General features: G+C 42.1%; 1 protein-coding gene across 3 annotated transcripts in view; it reads right to left on the bottom strand.

Moving 5' to 3' along the window:
• Positions 1 to 13,197, bottom strand: part of LOC132397040 (KH domain-containing, RNA-binding, signal transduction-associated protein 3-like) — a 222,965-nt gene that overhangs the window by 50,256 nt on the left and 159,512 nt on the right. The window lies entirely within an intron of this gene.

Raw genomic sequence — 13,197 nt, 5'->3', positions numbered from 1 at the left:
TTAAAGACAAGTTGTTCTCATTTCTGCAAAGTGAGGGAAAAGAGTTGTCTGACGTGAAAAGTCTAATGGGACCATCAGCAGTTGATTTAAATTTTGAACTGCTTTTGGTGTTTACATCACTGGTTAATAAATGTAGAAGTGCATCTGCAGAGAGCCAAAGTTATTATAGGTTGGGAGTGTCCTCTGGGGTCAAGCCCACACCCGATGGGGAAGAATATGATATTTGGACTGATCAGACATCGCAGTTTCTGGATGAATGGCAGTGCTCAGATAATATGAAAAAACAGAGACTAGTAGAGCTTAAAGGGTTTGGTGGCTGATGTACTGAGGTTCCTAAAGGCAGAAAATCTATTAGTTATGTAAACTAATTACCAGTGAGCTCTGGAAGGTGCTTTGGCACTGCTGAAAGTTCAGCTGATCTGATGATGGAAGTTTAGGCACACATTCCAGGAGCAAGAAGAGAAGCTGTCTGCCTACATTTTCAGGTTGGAGAAACTGCTGCATTGTTTCTGCCACAAAGAGGGCATTCAACTGTCTGAGGGAAATTGCTTGAGGATGGAGTAAGTTGTGAAGGGCGCACCGTCACATGAAACGATTGCTCTATGTATTCAAATAAACTGCAACATGCGCTCTCTCTCCTCTATCTTTTACCGAGTTATTCAGAAAAGTTTGAGAGGAGGAAAACATTATTAAGAAATAGGACATTTCTGAAAGCCAATTAGTGTCTTCAGTGGTAGCCTCTGTTGCTAAAGTGGCCCATGATGCCATAGAGATAAAGCTTTTGAGGAATGAGGTAGAAAACCTTTGAGCTAAGTTGATTCGATGGATGTCTGCTGATAGTCAGCTAAACATGATACATCCATTGGGAAACACGGCCCACCTGTATGACTTAAAATGCAGAAGACTGCTGCTTAAAAGGGTCTTTTGACCAGAGAGGTGACCTGTATTTTCTGTTAAAACTATAGAAAAAATGGACATGTGAGACTGTGAGGGGCAAGAAAATCTTCGAAGAGTAAATCAGCGGTTAATCAAACAGAGAAGTGGCACAAACACTAGAAAATCTGCAGATGCTGGAAATTCAAGCAACACACACACAAAATCCTGGTGGAACGCAGCAGGCCAGGCAGCTTCTATAGGAAGAAGTACAGTCAACGTTTTGGGCTGAGACCCTTCGTCAGGCCTGCTGTGTTCCACCAGCATTTTGTGTGTGTTGAGAAAAGAGTCACAAGTGTGGAGGAACCCAGCAAAGGACAGACTGGCGTCTCTGAGAGGATACAGTCAAATCAGTGTATTAAGGGAAATGCTAAAGTGCAGAACACTATTTCAGAGGACCTCTGATGTATCCATATGAATTTAAGGTATTTATGCTAGAGTGCTAATTGACACTGGTTCTCAAGTTAATTTACTCTACAGATCCTTTTACAACCGGAATTTAATGTATTTACCATTGACGCCACTCAGTGCCCTTGAGATTTGGGGCCTTAGTACCGATGAGCACCTGTACGATGGTTATTTGTCGTTGAAACTGGAGTTTTGGAAGCAGATGTTGGAGTAACTAAGACTACTGACACATTAATATTGGTCTGCCCAGATCAGTTAGAAGAGTGCAGCTTCCATTCTTGTTGGAATGAATACTTGTGAGAAGGCTTGTGGGAACATACAAGGAGAGAAATGGAGAGAACTTCATGAAAACCTTGTCCATTCATCCGGTGTTCAGAGCTGCTTTGAGAAGGTGCAAGTTTCTCCTAAGCAGGATGATAAGTAGAAACGAGGAACTGTATGGTACACCCATTCTAAACCTGTCACATTACGTCCTGGATGAGTAGCTAGAGTGATGGGAACCCCCAAATTTGCTGGAATTGCTCAACACCCTGGCCAGCCAAGTGGATTCTCTTGATGATCAAGAAGAAGATCTACACTTACCTGCAAGAATGCTGGTGAGACCTGAAATGCAGAAATCTTTGCCTGTGTACACAAACAGGATGACATTGATTAGCAGGAACTCCTCAGGAAGAAATGTTACCCTCAGATGTGGGGTGCCAATTGCCCCTCTTCTTCCTGTGACACTAGTGTCTTAGTTTTCCATAGGAAACGGAAGAGAAACAAGTCTCATGAATCGAGGAAGTCGACATCGAGGTCATGGGTGGCTCATATCAGAGGAATGGAAAAGGAGATAAACTGAGAAGAATTTGGAACATGATGGTGATTTTCTACTGACAAGTCTGATGTTGGTTGCTCCAGAAGTATTTCCACCCTATTAGAGTGACTGAGGACACCGTTTTCTGACAGAGATCTTGCTGGTTAGCTCCAGCAGCAGAGGTTGAACAGGTCCAGCTGCCCCATTTAAACTGGAGGCAGCCAAGTTCAGTCAAGGAGCATGGGGACCTGAGCTGCCAGAAAGTATGAGTGATAGACAGGGGAGGCATCCTCTGGTAGACAGGAAGGGCCACAAGAGTGGTTGAAGCTAGAGAAGCCTAAGGTGAGTAAAGAAAGGTCTCAGAGAGTCAAGAGATCCCTAGTTAGGCTGGCAGAGGATGCACCTGTGAAGCAGACTGTTATGTCCATTTCCATGGTGAAATATGCTACTTCCATGTACAAATAGATTTGGGGTCCTGAAATCATGATATTCATTTTGTTACGAATGTGCCACAACTCTGAGGGGCCGAAGGGTACAAAGTAGCCCCATCCTTTTCGAGAATCGCAAGATTGCTATTAATTCGGGTCTGGGACCCAGGAAATGAGAGAGAGACGTCCAGAATACACAGGCTTGGAATGTGTCCTGGCCTCAGCAAGGCGGAACCATTGATAACGACTATTGTCTCTGGGAGACAGAATTGTGTATTGAGTACTGTACTATTCATTGAAGCCCCCAGGGAATGACCAGAGTGGGCTGGTTGAGGGATTGCATCATCCCAACCTGATTGACATCTGAGACCCCGTGAGTAAGGATAAAAGCGGGTCTGGGGAACAACCCCTTCAGACACACCAGGAGAAACGTATGAGACCGGTGGAGGCTTGTGTGTGTGTCCATCCTTGCCCGGATGACAAGTCTTCCATGGAACGGTCTCGCTAAAGGACGAATACGGATCAAGATCGGATAAAGGGAAGTTGGGAAGTTGGGAAGTTTCTAAAATCTGTCTCACTCCAACCAAAGGCTGCAGCCTGAATGAACTGAGTGACTTTTATATTTCCATCGGACAATACATTATCCCCTAGACAACGATAGAGCTTACTTCTTATTGATTATTATTATACCCACACTTTTAGATTTAGTATTGACGATGTATATTATCTGTATGTTTGCATTGATATTATTTTTGTGTATTTTTACTAATAAATACTGTTAAAAATAGTACCATCAGACTTCAACGGACCTCCCTATCTTTGCTGGTAAGTGACCCAGTTACGGGGTTCGTAACAACTTGGGGATCTCGTCTCGAGATTTGATACCAAATTGGAGGGCCAGTGAATCGGGCTTGTAAGTCCAAATTTGGATCTGGTCCGCGGGTAGCCAGACGGGAAACCAGCAAAGATGGACGTGGATGAATTTATAGAAAACCCGACTCTGGAGGCGCTAGAGGCGGCCACAAAGTCAGACTTGATAAATATTGCGAAAGGACTAAACCTCGCAGAGGTAAGGTTGTCAATGAAAAAGCGGGAGGTGCAGAGGGCCATAACTCAGTATTATATTGTGAAGAATGTGTTTTCTGCCGAGGTATTGGAAAATATCGCTGAAGAGGGACCAGCCAGTGGGATGGCTCAGTTAGAGTTGGAGAAATTAAGGTTGGAACATGAAATTAAATTAAAGCAGCTGGAAAAGAAAAAGAAAGAGCTGAAAGGGAGAAGGAAAGGGCCGAGAAGGAAAAAGAGCAGGAAAGAGTCGAGAAACAAAGGGAGCATGAGCTCCAGCTAAAGGAGAGGGAGGCAGAAAGAGTTGAAAAGCAAAGGGAGCATGAAATTCAGTTAAAACAGCTGGAAGCAGCTGAGAAAGAAAAGGAAAGAGCCAAGAAGGAGAGGGAGGCGGAGAAACAGAGGCAACATGACTTGGATATGGAGAAGTTAAAGCAAGGGTGAAGAGCTCAAGGGTCAGACCGAGAGGAGCGGTTTAATGTTAGTCGGGAGTTGAGGTTAGTACCTCCGTTTGAGGAAACGGATGTTGATAGTTATTTCTTGCAATTTGAAAAGGTAGCAGTGAATCAGAAGTGGCCCAAAGAGCAGAGGGTGGCGTTGTTACAAAGTGTCTTAAAAGGGAAGGCACAATGGGCATATGCGGCGTTGTCCATGAAGGAGGAAGAGTCGGAGAATTATGAGAAAGTAAAGGAGGCCATTCTTCGGACCTATGAATTGGTACCTGAAGCCTATAGACAGAAGTTCAGAAATTTAAAGAAAGGGTGGAATCAGACGGATACAGAGTTTGCCAATGAGAAGGGTGTGCTCTTGGATCGTTGGTGTGCAGCAGAAATAGTGGAAGAAGATTATTGGCGTCTCAGGGAGTTAATTCTGATTGAGGAATTTAAAGGTTGTGTTTCGGATGATATCCGGATGTATTTGAATGAAAAGCTGAATAAGTCCATCTCCAAATTTGCTAGGTTCGCAGATGAATATGCCCTAAGCCACAAGACAAAGTTTTCCTCAAATGAAAGTTACCAGAGAGACCGTGGGAACGGTAGAGAAAGCCCGCCGGCTGAGGCAGAGGTCCCACCGGGAGCTAGTGGTAAGATTGAGGAGGAGAGGCAAGACGGCAGGAGAGGTCCTGGCTTGACCTGTTTTAATTGTGGAAAGGGGGGACATATTGCATCTAGGTGCCTTGCTCCGATAAAGGAGACAGGAAAATGGAAAGCAGCAGTCCCTATAGGATGTGTTGTGGTAATCAGTAAATCGACGAGAGAGCCCCAGGTAGACAGAGTATGAGAAGGGTCTGAGAAATGTATTTCAAAAGGAATCATGTCTGTGAGAGAGGGAGACATACCAGTCCCAGTGCAGATCTGGAGAGACACGGGAGCTGAACTGTCATTGATTAGCAGTAAGGTACTGGATTTTGGTTGCAAGATGGGAATGGTATCTTTGAGAGGAATAGGAAAAGGGACAGAAGTGGTGCCCTTGCATAGGATCATTCTGAATTGTGATCTGGTACCTGGACCAGTTGAAATAGGGGTGCGATCAGAATTTCTGAGAACTGACGTGGACGTCCTTCTTGGTAACAATTTAGCCGGTGGTAAGGTTTGGTCAGCAATGAAGCTGACGAGCCAGCCTGTAAGTGTTGAGGTCCCGCTCCTAGATTCCAAGATCTATCCCGCATGCGCGATCACTCGCAGCATGTCGAGAAAGGCAGCTGAGAACGAGAGCAGTTTAAATCCGGCCAGTATCGATTTGGCCGAGACGTTTTTACCGACCCTGTACCAAGAGGGTGGTAAAACGGAGAATAGGAAAGTGAAAGAGAGTAAGGGAGAGGACGTAGACCTGCCCTTAGCCAGGAGGAAATTTATAGAGGCACAAAGTAAAGATGAGAAACAGATAAGGCTGTTAAAAGGTCCAGAGTTGGACACGGATGATCTGTCTGGTTTGGCAGAACTGTTTGAAGAAGTTGAAAATTCTAAAGATGTTCCCAATAATGAAATGAGGGCAGTCCTAGATGAAAAGGATGCCATTACCTTGAAGAAGTCTGCTGGGTTGGTAGATGAGGTTGTTTCAGCCCGTGGGGTTGAGTTTACTCTGGAAGGGAGTTGCCCAGAGAGTAGCTGGGAGGATCAGGGGAATTTAGAATTTGAAAAGGGTACAGGTATTGAAAGCCTGGAAAAGGCAAATGTCCCGTTTGAGTGTGTTCAAGATGTGGATGCACATGGTACTGAACCTAGTAATGGAGCTCAGAAAAAGTCAGTTGAAAAGGTATGCAGTCCTTGTGGGTCAGATGGACTTGGTTCAGTGAAGAAAGGGTTAACCTTGGTAATTGTGGGAAATGAGAATTCCCAGTTGTTTGTGTTCGAAGGTGTGTTAAAAGTTAGTGAGGAGATAAAAGGTGGTGATGTGAATCTTATTATTGAAGGAAAACGGAAAAGTGTATTTCCTAGATTGAATGAAGAAATTTTAAAGTCTGGATTGATGTCAGAAGCAGCAACCAGGCTGCAAAGACAATGGCTTGGTAACAGGTTGTCTGCGAAACAATTACAGGTTGAGTTGGAATGTAAAGGTGCCCCACACACTATTGTTATTCAAGAGTGTGGTGTGAAAAAGCAGAATTCGAAATGCTGTTTGAACAAAGAGGGATCGCTTTCAGATCTTAAATTGAGAACTAATAGCATGAAGGGTCCTGAAGAGAAAACTAGCAACTTGCTTAAACTTAAAGAATTGTGTGGAAATTCGGAAAATGGTCTAAGTTTGGAACACATTGTTGATAAAATAACTCCTATGACAGGAGCAGGCGAAAACCTAGTCCACACTGGTGCACAAGCTCGCCACGTGGGAGTTAACTGGAAAAGGGGTGAGGGTTGACGGGATGCCATTTTTAATAGCAAGATCCGGTTTTAAGGGATTTCGACAAAGCATGTGAATAATAAAGACAACCCCCATGGAAGATTGACTGTTAAGTTTGGAAGTAACAATAAAGATTAGTATTTACATGAACTTTTGTAGTATACACATAAGCTAAGATCACAACTCTTTAGTTTTTGTTTGCTGAAGAAAAGGAAAAAAATAGGTAGTTATTAAATTGGAGTCTGATGCTACAAGACTTTAGGAAGGTACTAGATGTTAAGATATTAAAGTGACAATGTAATCATTAACTGTTTAAATGCTGAATTGAATGTACAACTGTATTACACTGTAGTGAAAAAAAACTTTTGTATTGTGTTAGATTCTAAAATCCTGTAAGACTCTGTATTACTTCGTTTTTACCGCTTTGAAGGAAGGGGTTGTTACGAATGTGCTACAACTCTGAGGGGCTGAACGGTACAAAGTAGCCCCCTCCTTTTTGAGAATCGCAAGACTGCTATTAATTCGGGTCTGGGACCCAGGAAATGAGAGAGAGACGTCCAGAATACACAGGCTTGGAATGTGTCCTGGCCTCAGCAAGGCGGAACCCTTGATAACGGATATTGTCTCTTGGAGACGGAATTGTGTATTGAGTACTGTACTATTCATTGAAGCCCCCAGGGAATGACCGGAGTGGGCTGGTTGAGGGATTGCATCATCCCAACCTGATTGACATCTGAGACCCCGTGAGTAAGGATAAAAACGGGTCTGGGGAACAACCCCTTCAGACACACCAGGAGAAATGTACGAGACCGGTGGAGGCTTGTGTGTGTGTCCATCCTTGCCCGGATGACAAGTCTTCCATGGAACGGTCTCGCTAAAGGACGAATACGGATCAAGATCGGATAAAGGGAAGTCGGCAAGTTTCTAAAATCTGTCTCTCTCCAACCAAAGGCTGCAGCCTGAATGAACTGAGTGACTTTTATATTTCCATCAGACAATACATTATCCCCTAGACAACGATAGAGCTTATTTCTTATTGATTATTATACCCACACTTTTAGATTTAGTATTGATGATGTATATTTTCTGTATGTTTGCATTGATATTATTTTTGTGTATTTTTACTAATAAATAGTTAAAAATAGTACCATCAGAATTCAACGGACCTCTCTATCTTTGCTGGTAAGTAACCCAGTTACGGGGTTCGTAACAATTTGAATAATAGTTTAGTAAGTTCCAAAGTCATGAGGACATGATTATTTTTGGTGGGGCAGAAACAGTAATGCCCTGGTTAAGACTTCTACTGTTATGCTGTAGATATTTCATTTTAGCAGCTTCTGCAAAAGCATGTCCTGCTGATAGGATGTTTGGTTTTGGCTCAAGATAAGGGGCTATGATGTTCAACTTTGGAATTGTGTCAGTCAATCAGGATAGTGGATTTGGGAGAAGGTTCTAGAGAGAGTTGGGCAGAGTGAGATTTGTGACAGTGTGGCTTGTGAGTTTTCTTTGATGGGAGCTGTGGAGAGGAAAGGAGGGAACATGGCTGAGAAGTCTGTGGAAAGGAGTGTCCCTGATGCAAGAAATGCTTTGTACAGATGAATGACCCGAAGGAGGAATGGCCAATGCTCCCAAGAGAGCACCGTTTGTTCAAGATGGATTTGGAGCGAAGCTCATAATGTGGTGTGTGCTTTCATGCAGACTGTGGGTCCAGCGCTGAGTAAAAAGACAACTCCAAGATGAGTTTTAACTTTACGTGCACATTTCCATTAACCCAGTCAAAATAAGCCCCTTTATTTATTTCTCTACTAGCTGTTCCATAAAGTTGAAATTCGTAAATGTATATTAAAAAAAAATTATGCTGTGTACGATCTGTTACTTCTTGCTGACCAGTAATTGTGTACGGGCAGTATTTACACAGCATTAGCAAAAATCGAGGTTTCTTTAATTGGAACATCACAGAGCTCCTGTATGGTTGAACCCCAAATCATACCAATGCTATACGTATATTGTTTATGAAAGGTGACCTTCTTGCTGTTGAGTTTCGTGGCTGTTAGCAAAACCTAGTGAGGGGATTATACCTACTTTATCATGTGCCTTCAAGCACCCTGAAACTTCATCCTTAATAATGGACTCTTAAAGCTTCCCAACCACTGAAGTCAGGAAATTGTAGACAATTAGCCTTTATTTTGTCTCCCTCCCTTAAAAAGGAGAGTGACATTTGCAATTTTCCATTCCTCCAGAACCATTCCAGAATCTCAAAACATAGTTACCAATGCCTCCACAATCTCTTCAGCTATCTCTTTCAGAACACTGGGGTCTAGTCCATCTGGGCTACGTCTCGAGGTCTTATCTACTGTCAGACCTTTCAGCTTTCCAAGGACAGTCTCTATAGTAATGGCAACCACACTCACTTCTGCCCTGACCTCAAATTTCTGGCATATCACAGTGAAGATTCATGCAAAATACTTAAGTGTGGCGACCCACTTTCTGTGCAGGCGAACCAGCTCACAAATAGCCCGTGCGCGGGGAGAGACTTTGGTAATGCACCTCTGACGTCATTTCTGCCCGGAGAGGGCGGGAGCTAGGGATCAAAAGCCAGCGCTGCGAAGTTTGAATAAACCAGTCTCAAAACGACTTACCGACTGGGTGTCATTGTTTCTAGCTCTGTATGTAGTTCATCGCTACATAAGTTCATTTTCCATTTCTTTGACCCCTATAACTACTTATAAAAAGTGTAATTTTTCCCGAGTCCAAAATCCACTCTCATCTCTCTTTTACTCTTTATATGACTTTAAAAAAGCTTTTTTTATTATTGACTAGCTTATCTTCATATTTCATCTTTTCTTTGCTTTTTCAGTTGGCTTCTGTTGGTGCTTAAAAGCTTCTTAATCCTTTAACTTCCCAGTATTTTTTTGCTATATTGTATGTCCGCTCTTTTCCTTGTATGCTGTCTGACTCCTCTTATCAGCCACTGTTGCCTCATCCTCTTTTCAAAAATTTTCTTCATCATTTAAATGCATCTATCCCGCACCTTCAGAATTGCTGCCAGAGACCTCAACCTTTGCTGTTCTGCTATCATTCCTGCTAGAGCCTCCCTCCAATCAATTTTGGTCGTCTTTTCTCTCATTACCTTTGTAATTTCCTTTTTCCATCGTAATACTTATCCATGTAATTTTATCTTCTCCCACTCAAACTGCCGGGTGAATTTTATATTATGATTTCCTAAGGGTTCCTTTACCTTAAGCTCCCTAATCAAATCTTCTTCATTATGTAACACCCAATCCAGAACTGCCTTTCCCCTCATGGGCTCAACCACAAGCTGCTCTAAAAAGGCATCTCATAGGCATTCTACAAATTCCCTATCTCGGGATCCAGCACCAACCTGATTTTCCCAATCTACCTGCACATTGAAATCCCCCAAGACTATTGTAACATTGCCCTTTTCACATGCTTTTACATCTCTCATTGTAAATTATATCCCATATGCTGGCTACTGTTTGGAGGCCCGTATATAATTCAGTAGAGTCTTTTACCCTTCCAGTTCCTTAACTCTACCCACAAGAATTTTACATCTTCCTAAGTCACCTCTTCTAAAAGGTGACTTATAACCAACAGAGTCACCCACCCACTCTGCCTGTCCTTTTAATTCTTCAATGTATTCTTTGATGTTAAGCTCCCAACTGTGATCTTCTCTCAGCCACGACTCAGTGATGCCCATGTCTTACCTGCCAATGTCTATCTGTGTTACAAGATCATCTACTTAATTCTGTATACTGCATACTTTCAAGTACAATACCTTCTGTTCTGTATTCATCACCCTTTTCGATCTTGCCCCCATGTTACACCAACACATCCAACTGACAGCAATTTTATCCTATCTGCCTGTCCTTCCTCAGTTTCACTGCACACTGCATCAACTTGTATACCAACAGTACCTGGAATGAATCCATCATTCCTCTCAATCTATCAGAATCTACCACAATCATCTGGTTTCTCCTTACCATCTCAAAAATCATAATCTGAATCTTGTACCAGTCCTCCTCATCCTATAGTCTTTCCCTTTATCACAACATATAAATCTGTATTTCTTCTTCTTCCTCCCAAGTTGATTTCATGCTGAAATTACCTTATGGTTGTCAATTATGCAATTAGTGAGTAGGAAACTCATGTGAAGACCCCCTATAATTATACTCTCAAGTTTCTGGGGCAGAGAAAAGCAGCTCTGTACAAAATTTGCATCCAAAGTTATCTTTGGGCTTTATACGAATGCAGCAGTGCAGATAAATTTAGAAATTTGGCTGGCATCAACCAGCATCTATACAACATCGAAAGTATCATCAGACCTAGAGGGGAGCCCTGTTGCAGCTCAGCCCATCCCAGCCTTTGAAAAATCTTGTCAATAATGTTTTCAAGTATTTCATTTACGTCAGATTCCATAAAAAGAAACAAAGGGGAAAAAAACCTCCACTCTTATCATCACTGTCAACAAATATATAACTGAATATTTTAATCAAAACCAGTGGGAGATGTAAGTAAAGCTTTACTGAATTTTTATTTACATTGTAATGGATCATTTTCAAAGTTAACCCCCTACCCCACATTAATTAACTAATCAGATATTGTTGGGAAGCAACTTAAAGTTTAATTTTAGAACTTCAGTTTCATAATTCAAAGTATGTACACATATCCAATTTTGACTTGCAGCACAGAATTCAAAATATTTCTGGCACCAACACCCTTTCTCAATAAGTCAAAGAAATCTGAAGTGTAGAAGGTGGCCCTTTAGTCCATCAAGTCCTTACAGCCAGAAAAAAAGACAGTCTGAATAATCCATCAGCTAGAGGTATGACAGACGAGGGTGAGAAATGGTTAGTCAAGGGAAGAAAGTTATTCATGATGCAATATTCTCTATACTTGAGAAATCAAACCCGGATTGGGTAACCACTTTACGGAAACACCTCCATTAGACAATGATGATACTGACCTTTGAGCTGATCATCACTAAAATCTTTAACCTGTCCTGATTTTGACCTCTTAAATTGTTTGAACAAAGTCTGAGAAACAACATCAATGGTATAATTTAGCCAAGTCACCTGCAAACTAGCGAGCTCTGATGAAAAGTCATCAACCTGTAATATTAAATATATTTTTATCTCACCTCAGATCTCATCTTACCTATGGCATACTTCTAGCATCCTTCTTTATTTCGCATTCCAAGTAATCAGTGTTTTGCACCTCTGTGTTACTGTTGCTCTTCATTTCTTATTTACAGGTCTTTCAGACAAATCAGCTGTAATTAACAAACCTTCAACATCCACTTTCAGACCGTACACTATAGGTTACTCAGTCTCCTTTCAATGCTAGACATTCCTCAATTCTCTCCTATCCTATTTCTCTGCAACTTAAATGTTTGATTTCTAACCTTTCTCCCCCTGAACCGATGACGAGTCATAGACTTGAAAGTGTGTTTCTCCCTCTCTCTTAATCCTGCAAGATCTGCTGAGTATATTGAATATGTTGCTCTTGTTTCACTCTTAAGTCTGCCTAATACAGGTCACGGTTCTTTTGCACCCCTCATTAAGATCCTTCGCCTGATGAGAGTCAAGGAGAGACATGGCCATTAGATTACTGATTATAGAATTACTGATTTCTGCTACTGCTGATGATCCAATGCCTCTGCGATGCCCAGTTTTGAGTTATCAGATCTGTCCATTTAGCATGCACAATGAAGGGTGAAAACGGGACTTGATTGCCAAAAATGTGCAGTGGTCATTTCTACTTCTATTCTAATGGACTGATACATCTGCCTCAGGTAGAATCAGGAGGAGCAGGGTCACACAAGTTAATTTTTCAAGTTAGTCCTCTTTCTACTTGCCACAAACCCAACCTGATAGCTTATATTCTTCAGGACTCAGCCAGCTCAGTGCACTCTTGGTAACAAACATTGAGGTGCCCCCCACCCACTGTATTCTGTCCTATCATAACAGGTGTCTTCAGTTTTTCAAACGTTCGCTTTACAACACCTCGCTGTTACGAAAGACCTACATTAGTTATCTGTTTTTGCTAACAGAAGGTGTTTTCACTGTTACAAAAAAAGCAGCGCACGAAAAAGGCAGTGCACTTCCTGAGCAGCCAAGCTCCTCCCCTGGAACTGTATTCTAGCTGGCACCGCTTCAACATGTACCTGCGAGCATCTGTACTTTATGGCGATTTATTTTGTGCATCCGTTAGCAAGGTGAGTTCTAAGGTATCGGAAAAGCCTAAATGAGCTCGTAAGGGTGTTACATTTAGCGTAAAACCAGACATAATAAAGCGCTTCAATTGTGGTGAACGAAGTAAGAATGTAATTGGCTAAGGGTTTGTAGAAGTTGACGAAGATGATATTCAAGAGGTTTTGGCGTCCCATGATCAAGAACTGACAGATGAAGAGGAAAGGATAACAATTGAAACCGAACGCAGTAGCGAAGTGAAAGTGAAGTCATCCAGGAAATGAACGTGAAGCAATTGCGTGAAATTTTCGCTGCGATTGACAATGCAGCAATGATTGCAGAAAAGTATGACTTTAATTTTGAAAGGGTAGATAGGTTTAGGGCATATTTGCAGGATGGTTTGAGTGCTTACAAAGAACTGTATGATAGAAAAATGCGCGAGGCTAAGCAGTCAAGCATACCATCATTTTTCAAGCCTTCCACATCAGTGACAGATGACGAAACTCGACCTTCGGCA

The sequence above is a fragment of the Hypanus sabinus genome, chromosome 1 (genome assembly GCF_030144855.1).
Source record: "Hypanus sabinus isolate sHypSab1 chromosome 1, sHypSab1.hap1, whole genome shotgun sequence".
Taxonomy (NCBI): domain Eukaryota; kingdom Metazoa; phylum Chordata; class Chondrichthyes; order Myliobatiformes; family Dasyatidae; genus Hypanus; species Hypanus sabinus.
This window is presented reverse-complemented; position numbering and strand designations above follow the sequence as displayed.